Source organism: Camellia sinensis, chromosome 2, assembly GCF_055761805.1.
Source record: "Camellia sinensis isolate YWXY chromosome 2, ASM5576180v1, whole genome shotgun sequence".
Classification (NCBI taxonomy): Eukaryota; Viridiplantae; Streptophyta; class Magnoliopsida; order Ericales; family Theaceae; genus Camellia; species Camellia sinensis.
The window spans coordinates 63303020-63314065 of NC_138962.1; positions in this window are offsets into that span (position 1 = coordinate 63303020).

Consider the following 11046-nt stretch of genomic DNA (forward strand, 5'->3'; position numbering starts at 1 on the left):
AGTCGGGTAGTTTTACAAAAACTTCCTGAATATATATTCTCATTTTCACATTTCTGGCCTAACATGGTAATCTTTGGGTTGGTGAATCTGGACATGAGAATGAAAAGGTAAGCAGAGGACTAGTCCTAAATTATGGACAAGCATGCACAATACCAACTCCTAACATGGCCATAGACATATAATTATCCAATACGTTATACTTTAGAGCCATGTTAGATTTGTGTGCTTATTGGCATGAATTCATAAACCTAAAAAGCTGGAATTGGCAAGGAAAGAATTTTAGTTTAAAACAACTGAACTGTAGAATTGTAGTGCTTATATCATGTATGCAAACAAGTGTGAGGGGCGTTGGAAAATACAAATTTGAAAAGATAGGTAGGTTTTCAAATTTTGGTTTCTGGAATGAACTTTCCTTTTTGGTTTTACAGACACGAAAATATTTGAACAATTCTTGGATTGAGTTTATTGGTGGATTCCTTTTCTTTTCTTTTTTTGGCCTTCATATTTAGCAGTGTGAACATCATATTGTCTTTATACCATATTTATGTGAACATGTTCTTAGATTTTATGCTTATATTGTCTTGGTTATGTTTTAGGGTGAAGAAATTGTTGTGGTAATTCCATGGGATGAATGGTGGGAATTGTCTCTTAAGGATGAATCCAATCCACAGGTAGTGTTGCTGCCCTTACATCCAGATGTGCGTGCTAAATTTAATTCGACTGTAGCATGGGAATATGCTCGGAGCATGGCAGGGAAGCCATATGGTTACCACAACATGATTTTTAGTTGGATTGATACCATTGCTGATTACTATCCACCACCTCTTGATGCTCACTTGGTATGCTTAAGTTTGATATTTTTCTAATATATTGTATTAAAGTTTAAACTTGGCTTTCCATGATGCATATGCCATGCTACTAAATACTGTGCATTTCTTGACTATTTTAGTAGGTTTTCTTGGTTCAGAAGCCTTCTGGTTTGATTGGATTTGGTGATATGGTTCTATTATGGTCATTGCTTTGGAATTATAATAGTTTCATTACATAGGTAACGTGTGGATAGTGTGTTGAAAGTGCACATGCATATAAATGTAAACAATGGGGTTTATAAATCCTCACTATTTTGAGTGAAATTCTTTTGGCTACGGTAATAACAAATGGATGAGCAGCCTAGCACGACTTGTATTGTGCATAGTTTGCCAGAATTATTAATTTTGGGAGTCACTTTTTTCGTTCCTGTTTTATTTTTTTGTGCTTTGACAGTCATGTTCACTGTTTCATTTTTGCCGGCGAAAAAATTCTATCTACTTGATACCATCATTCATTTGCATTACATGTGAATAAATGTGAGGATGTTGAGAACTTTGCTAAATTTCTAACTGGCAGACTCTGTTCATAGGTCATTTCTGTCATGTCTATGTGGACTAGAGTGCAGCCGGCATATGCTGCAAATATGTGGAATGAAGCTCTAAATAAGCGGCTTGGAACTGAGGTACTTTTCCTATTCTTGAATGCAAAAAACTGTTGTGCAATGACACAGAACCCTTTCATCTTTCCCAACACGCCAACCCTTCATCACCCAGTAGCGTGACGTTGATGAGAATATGTGTATTGTTGTATTGGTAAATTACTTCCATCTTTGTGATAGGCAGTTTAAGTTTCAATGGGTATTTATCATATAGATGGGACTTTTATCCTCTGAAGTGGGATAAAGTTGAAAAAATTGTGTTGTATTTAACTACGCATGTTGGCATTAGGAAGGGGGAAATGATTGAATAATACTTGATCTGAGACTCTGAGCACAATTTTGCACCCGGATTTTTATGTTCCTTGTAGAAGGAAGCAAGGGAAACACTCCCAGTTAGGTTTGATGCGAAGCTTGTGATGGGGAGAAACTGTGTTCACTTCCAATGATCTCAACCAAAGAAAAAAAGAGATTAAAATATAGTTATAATGCTAAAACCAACTTTGTTATGGGCAACATATATTCTGAACCATGTGTTGTACAATTTAGTATGGAAAACTGAAGCATTAGTAGCTGTTTAAGTTGACGTAGGATCAACAGTATGCCTTTTAATTTCTAATAGTAGTAATTATTTTTGTGATAATAATGTATTTTCTTTATGATTTTTCATATGCTTGTGCCAGCTGTTAGCGTTTGCACTTATTCTTTGGTAGACAGACATGCATGAAATGGGTAGCTGTTTTCTCTTCTTTTTCCTCCAAAGGTGCAAAAGAAAATGCAGACTGCAATGTATGTACTCTCCCCTCCCCCCTACCAAAAAAAATAAAATAAATAAATAAAGTAAATTCTTGAGTTTTTATTTATTTATTTATGAGTACCTAGAATTATGGTTCAACAGTAATAATAATATACATTCACAAAAAGATCGTACACAAGCTGTATTGAGATTTATCATTTTTAAATACTGTGCTCATTAGTGACCTCCTAATTACAATGTCATTGACACTGAGTTGCTATGGCATCTAATTGTTAACAGGGAAGTTACTTCCAAAAGGATTAAGATCAAACAGAAATGATTAATGTTCCTATTTTGGTTTTCTAAATTAACTTTTTAGTTTATTCATATGCATCAGCGGTTTTTGGATTAATTTGTGTTTTCATTTTTTAGGTCAGAAATTTTTTGGAGAGATGCAAAATATGGTCCAAGAATTAAAGAACTTAATTTTTTAAGTTTTTTCGTTTTTTAATATATGTAATCACAGTTAATTTTTTTTTTATTTAATTCTTTTGTATATACTTTTGAATATTTAATTTCCATTTATGAAATATATGACGTTATTCTATTCAATATGTGGTTATGATTCAAAATATAGTATATAGTGTGTATTACATTCTTCAAATGTGCATACAAAAATAATATTGATTATTTTTCAAATATGTCAAATTCTTTTTTTATCACAGATTTTATTAGTTATTAATCACACTTAAAAGATGTGATCTAAATGTTATTAATCACACTTAAAAAGTGTGATTAAAAATGACCCTTTTTAATCACACTTCCAAAGATCGCACTTAAAATGTGTGATCTAAATATTTTTAATCACACTTAAAAGGTGTGATCTAAATGTTATTAAGCACACTTAAAAAGTGTGATTAAAAATGACACCTTTTAATCACACTCCCAAAGATCACACTTTAATAAAACTTAAAAGGTGTGATTAAATAACATACATCACACAAAAAAAGTGTGATCTTTATCTGTTTTTGTAGTAGTGATGAACACATTTCTGGCGTCGCTGCTCGTATAATCAACAACCGTCATCTTGGATCAAACTTGGTGTCTGACATTTTCGCACACCGTATCCGTGACAAGCCTTTAACCAGACCGATTGATGTTGCATTTGATTTTAAAAAAAAATTAAGTGCTTGTAATAAGTTATTGTGTTGCTTGGTTAGTTGTCGAAAAAGCCAGAGGCGAGTTATTTGGGGCCCTCAGTGCATCTTTCGATCAATTACGGTGGTACAGTGGGGCTGTGATGGAACACAACTCGGGTAGTTATATCGATATTGATTATGATGAGTATGATAACTGGTTCGAACGTTTTTTCATATCATTCAAAGCATGCATTGACGGATTCAAACATTGCCAGCCATTACTTTTCCTAGATGGCACTTCCTTGAAGGGGAGGTTCAAAGGGATTTTACTTGCTGCCACATCTAAGGGCGGAAACCGAGGTACATCTAACATTTACATAAATATAATACACAGATGTCACACAACCACGCCTGCCTAAGATGTCCTTGCTACTTCAACATATTAACTGCCACAGATACAACGACACCTTCACACATAACTTACCAATATAGTTCCATGCAGGATTGTTCCCAGTCGCATTTGCGATTGTTGGCGCAGAAAACGTAACAAACTGGTCATGGTTTTTGCATCATCTTCGTAACGTACTCGGTGATGACAGGATGTTTACATTCATATCAGATCAGTATGTTGGCCTCATGGAGGCAATGCCCATTATATTCATGAATGCTCACCATGTGTTTTGCATGTAACACCTTTAGAGGAACCTAAGGGACAAGATGAAATATATAAACAATTTGCATCGGATTGGATTGATAACCAAGTTCAACAACTGTGCTTACGCACTAACTATTCATGCATTTGAAAAGATGGTAGGAAAGTTCACTAATTTCGGTAAGAAAATTGCAATTGATTTCCTCAAAATCTAGCTCCACAACATTGGGCGAACGCTTAGTTTAGGTTCGTATCTTACCATGTTCCACTTATATATTTCATTTTTAACATACACCGTATTGTGCTATAATACATTACGTACACTAACGCCACCTTTATGTTGGCAAACACCCTATAATGCAGAGGTAATCGGTATGGCGAGATGTCTTTCAACGCTGTCAAATCCTTTAATAACTGGATTTCTGAGGCACGTCACCTTCCAATAACCCATTTGATGTACAGTATAAGAACACAAATAATGAGACAGATGTCAACCAAACAAGAAACGTCACTTAAATGGCATGGTTTGTTATGTCCAAAAATGGAAAAACACCTAGAAAAGTCATACAACGATTAGAGGTCATGGACTGTTGTAGACACCCTATTTTTTACTGTCCTCAAGACTTGGATGTTCTTATAGGTATATCTGATGATGAGTTTGGTTACTCGTCGAGCGCTCGAAGTCTGCAACGGAACACCACAGGTTTGAGTTTTCCAAACCCTGCATCCATTCTGTCTCATCTTTGGACTAAGTGTAGGTCCTTTTAGCATGTTGTTGTTCATGGCTTGCGATGGCCGGCCGACCACCAGTGTATCAGTAGATATTTTCTGATATTTTGTGTCAGCGGTTTGCATAGATTGAGCCATCTTCTTGCACGTGTATGGCTGGATCTCTTTGAGCGGATTTTGCATCTTCTATATATAGAGGCCCCCTCTTGCATGTATGGGGGTTGGAAATTTTGAAGAAAAAAAAAATTCTCTCTCTCTCTCTCTCTAGAATCCTCTCTCTAAATATTTTGTGCCTTATAGCTTAAATTCTCTACACTCTTGCATATAAGCCCTTGATCAAACTTTATCACCATTGAGTTGAGGTTGCTTGAGGTCCTATTTGAGCTCTAGAAGAGGATATTGGCTTGGTTTGGCTTGATTTTGGTGCCTAAATTGTATCTTGTCTTTAAGAGGTAGAACACTTGTGTTTTAAGCTTATTTTAAACACTTGTTTTTCCATCTTTGCATACTGGTTTGAGGCTGGTTTTGACCTCTGAAAATTTCTGTTTTTATGGCCTAAAATGGTGGTTTGAGGTTTGATTGGAGTTAGGGGTAGTCTACTCTTCTTGTTGCTTGATTATTAAGTTGTTGTGCCATCTTTCAAAGCTCTCTAAAATAATTTTTTTTGGCTGTTTTAACCACTGAATTCTAGGGGATTTTCAATGGTAAAAACTATGTTTTGAGGTCCAAAATGGGAGGGGGTACCCTCCCGTCCTTGTGTCTTGTTTGTAAGCCTAGATAGCCTAACGTGTAAGCATGATTTTCTAGCATTTTGTACCTTAATCTCAGCATGTTTTTGCTACTTTTTTTACTAGCTTTAGCTTTGTTTTGAGCTGGTTTGGCCACTTAAGGCTTGCTTTGTATGCTTGTAGTGTAATTGTGCTTCATAGTTTAGTTTGTGCTATGTGTTGGCCTTCTATTCTAGCTATTTTTAGCTTACTTCAAGCATGTTTTAGGACTCCTCTTAGGCTGTTTTAGGACTATTATGGAGTGTTTGTACCTTTGGAGCTTTGTATTGCATGCTTATAGTGTTGTGATCTTCACTAGTTTGGTGTTTTTGGCTTTTAAACATGTTTTGCATGAGCGACTTGCATGTTGTAGTATCATTTTGCATGCCATTTCAGCACTGAAATCTCTGCAATCTCCCTCTATTCTTCACTCTTCCTTTTGTTTTGAAAGTGGCTTTGAGCCTCTTGTTGGCTTGAGTATGGAATTGAGACCCTCATGCCTAATGGTTTAATTCCTTCGAGAGTTCATTACCAACAGCATGAGGCCTTTTTCATGCTCAAGGTACTTGTGGCTTAAGCCCTCTTTCCATTAGAGGACTCTCACCTTGGACTTAACCGGTTAAAGAATGGATCAGTAATTAAAATGAGTAAATAAAACATGACAAGTAAAACTTGAGCAAGTTTAGCATATTGTGTTGCATTGCATGTGTTCAATCGGACGTTATATTGAACACAAGGAAGATTGGAGCATTTCATACTCAAAGTGATGAAATGGGCCAATCTCCTTTGTCTCCATTGCCTTTGATCATACGTGATAAGGTGATGGCCTCGTGTCTTGTTTTGTGCATTTATTAAGATTGTACAACTTGGATCTTTGGCCATTATGCATTGAAATGCTTGTTTGGTGGTTTTGGATCCAAGAACGCCACTCCTTTGATGTTTTGAGATGATAAGGAGGGGCACAGTACAAACATATCCTTGGAAAACCCTCAATTTTCCTCTGTTTGTGTTCTGTTGCAGTGTGATGACTCAGAACATCAGTGGCCGGCAGTGGCTCATTGGTGGCCGACAGTGGCTCACTCTTGGCCGGCAAGGCACATTTTTGGCTGGCAGGTGGCCGGCAGCAAGCATTCATGGCTGGCAGGCCACTGGTGCAATCCTCAGTATTATGTGGTAAGATGGAGCAGAAAGGTCCTGGATCATGGTCAACCCTACAAACAGAGCCTCTCAAGTGCAAAACCGGAGAGCTTTTCGGGGCGAAAACCGAGTGCATGCATCTTCTACCTCCCAAAGTAGAGCTGAGGCAATGTAGTTCAGTGTTCTACTTGATTAGTTAGTGTGCATGTTATTGTAATTAACTAGTTTGCTAATTAGTTAAGTGTTGTAATAATTAGTAATTAGTGTGCAAGCTATTTGATTTGATTTGTAATAACTAGTCTAATTAGTTTAATTAGATTAGTTTGCCTGGCTTAGCTTAGATTAGCTTAGCTTATTCATTTGGACCCTCCTTCGCGAGGGCACAATGTTGTAATAAGTGTGCGTGAGTGTGTGTATGTCTTCCAACCCCACGTCTTTTTTCCTTTTATTATCCGCTTTTGATGGTTAGATTAGGGACATATTTCAATTAGCATAGCTTATGCTCGCATGTTTGCATCCATTCATTTGTCTTGCACGTACCGAGGCTCGGCGCATCATTTAAACTGCATCGCAATTTCAATACACTTCTTTGAATACGTATTTAAAAACACGTTGTTCAAGTTGCTTCGAATGCCATATTAGTAGCCGGGCCTATTAAATTGCATTATTGCATGTGTTGCATTAGGCATCTTGTATAGTTAGGATCATGCATCTTTCTAACTAGCTTTTTGTTTTGGCTTGGAGAACTCGGTAAGCTTTTATGCTTTAGCATTCTGGCATGAGTGTGATCGCCATATTGCCATGTTTCGCATGCTTGCCATGAGGCTATTTGTTTAAGTGATTAACTGCATGAATGCCTGTGGATGAAGGCTTTGTTACTTGAATTGGAACAATTCAACGAATGTATATTTTAAGCCCACTTTGCGAAGTGACAAATCATGTTTTAAGCCCATCATGTTTAGTGGCAAATCCGCGTTTTAGCTCACTTGAGGGTGGCAAATTCAAACCATTTTTCGAAAGCAAACATGAGTTGAATTCGTTCCAAGTCTTGCGACTTAGTCTATACTTGCTTGTGTGCGTCACATAGTTAAGTTAAATTAATAACCAGAACAAGAACACATAAGATTTATAAAACAACATATCATGATAGTAGAGGCCGATCTTTGATCGAGGGAGCGGGGGTGCTCATTTAAGGACTTTCCCCTCTCGTACCCAAGTTCTCGAGCTGAGGCAACTTTGGTGATGACGGACACGTGGCCTTTGGCATGAGTCAGGATTTCTTAAATTTCCCAAAACAAAATATTTAGATGGCGACTCTGTAATCTGGCAAAGCAGTCCAGTTTTGGTATTATTTGATGCAAAATTGATTTTCAAAAATGACTTGCCGGATTGAACTCTTTGGTGTTTATCAGTTTCACATTGCACTTTGTGAGATTAGATTCAGAACCGTAACAGGAGTCCGAACTGTAGGACCAATTCGAGCTCTCCGAAAGGGGGCGCGAAAAAGTCAAGCTACAACTGTAAGCTAATCAAGCCCCACGATGTATGAGGTTCACTCACACTAGTCCGTGATGTTCAATGTTGACAGGCGCCCGTGCTTGTGCTTCCAGTGGCAGATTAATGGGTTCCCATGCGCACATGCCATTGTCGCTGCTCGGAAAAGTGGGCAAGCTTTGTACGCACTAATTGGGCCTTATTTCCATGCCACAAAATATCGTTTGTCATACTGACCTAGCATAGCACCAATACCAACAGTCGAACAACCCCAAATCCATGGCCACGATTTTTTTATACTGCTACCTATTGTCAAACGACCGCCTGGCAGGCCCAATAAGAAGAGGATACCATCACGCGGTGAGAAAGTGCAACCTAGAAGACCTACAAAGAACAAATATAGCACATCAACCCAAGCTGGTGGAAACACATTATTTTTAATTTCAATTATGTTATGTTCCCAGTTAAAAAATCATGTGTTATACATATTTCCTATGTATGCATTTCAGTTTCAAGTAATTTTGCGTTAAGTACAATGTTTCACAAAGCCAACCATTAATAATGTAGTGGGACATTTATTTATTTTTCTCCATTAAATCATTTTCAATAATCCATTCGCCTTAATGTCGTTGTTATTTTTAGCTACTACGTGTGCAGCAGCAACACACACTGCATAACATGAAACGCAATGTACCACTACCCACTCCTACAAATAGCCGTAACTAACATAATGTCCGTACACACGCAACGAATAACAATGTCCCATAACGCTTTTGCACTGTCACCGATCCACATGCCACACTAAACCGCAACCGTCACTATTGCCACGTACTGTTACGTACATGCTGAATGCACTGCTCTTATTTTCCTATCACACAGCCCCCGCCATAACAGTGGCATACACCCTGTTTCCATGCGTCACCACATTCAACTCACTAAAACCACGCCAACCCAATCTTCTGCACCATACCCAACACTCTCACTTACAACCAGACACATAAATCCAGCCATATAAACACCCATACCACGCTCACCATACTAAACCACTGTCTCCACACAACAACACAACACACTCAACTTGTTCACACCTACTCCCACAAAGTGCAAGCCCCCCCCCCCCCCCCATCAACACCATATGTGTGGTAACAGGCACACACGTACATGCATAACAAAACAATATTGTCGTTTCCACTTAGATAAGCAATACATGATGAACATACAAAAGTCAAAACAGTAAATTCACAAAACGCCATCACAGTTGTAGCATGACACACAATTGTTTAAGTGCCATCCACAATTAGTATTATTCATTATTTAATACCCAGCGTTAAAAGCAATTCAAACATTAACAAAAATTAACACAAACTAAATAAACTAAGTTCATCATTATGCAAAGAGTACCCCACAAAAAATTTCACTTTAGTGTAACACCAACGCATTGTCACACAATAAATAAAACAATAGATCAATCCCAACCACAAAAACAAACACTTCCCTACTTCATGCAATGTCCTTTAGCCCCCTAGCATAGTCGTTCACAAACCCTTTAACTATGTTGGCTCGCAGGATAACATAGTTACCCTCTACAATGATCTGTTGACATCAACATGGTATATATACTGACGCATCACAGCACACATAATGATCACGTAGTCCTCCCTGCAATGTATGACAACACAAACATACACAACTTATTAATGCCTCCAAAAAACCATATACCAGATTACATTTGCTATACCATTTGAAATTAATTAGGAAAAAACACGTATGAGTCGTGTTTCTATTGCGGACAGCTAATGACTGCCTCCACACCTGTATCAGCAATTTGCGTCGTGTTGTCATTGCCTAACCCGGCCACGGCTCCCCTCTGGATTTCAAGAATGGTGTCCCTCTGAAAAACAATACCAGTCCATTAGCCAAAAAACCCAACTCAAATACACATAACACAACCCAATACCACACAGATAGTGATACACTTTACTCACCACAAACACCGCCTCATTAAAGTGTTTGTCTTCCATTCCAGCTCGGGGCCTCAGAGAGTTGTAATGTTTCCAGCCGCCCATTTCAGTGTCAAACACCACTAGCATCCAGTGCGCTCGGAAACAAATTGGGAATTGGATGTACCGACAATCTTTACATGCCACAAAGTTGTCCAACACAAAACTATCCCATGCCTTAGTGTTCTCATTCTTTAATATATCCTACATCATTATTTTCCCCGTTACATTTTTTGTTTTATTGTTCGAAACATGCAACACGCTACTTCCCAATGGAACTTGAAATCAAACATAACAAACTCATAAGGCATATACTATTAAAAATGTCTGACTTATCCAGGAACTCCTCTCTGATCGGAAGTCTGTCTTGTTCTTCCATCAACAAGACTGCGTACGCGTCTACCACATGCCACAAAATAGTACATTATTATACCAAACGTCAAACAAACAATACATGCAAACATTAATACTAGTACTATAAACTAATTAGTTACGTTGCCACGCAGCGACGACTGCTAAACAATCGACTTAATATCCGCAAAATACACACACACATCATCTCCATTGCTAGCCCACAAAACCGCCCTACAAGTACAAAGACAATATATGTCAAACGCGTGTACACATAAACCCCATCTTATTGCAATCATGCACAAATTGCATGCCTATCCCCATCTTTGTTATAAGCGTCTCCGATTTTATCTTTCTCCACCTCAGTCATCATTTTCCACACCCCTAACTGGTTGTTCAAAGAAAACCTAGACCACTCCATGCTCTTGACTGCAACCGCATCCACATCAATAATTCGTTCAGCGCTACCACATCCCACACTGCTATATCCAACATCCACTACCTTGTTATCACCCACAATGTTACACCCCATCCTCAAGTTTCCCATGCTGCTGTATTCAAAATCCAGTAGTCTAA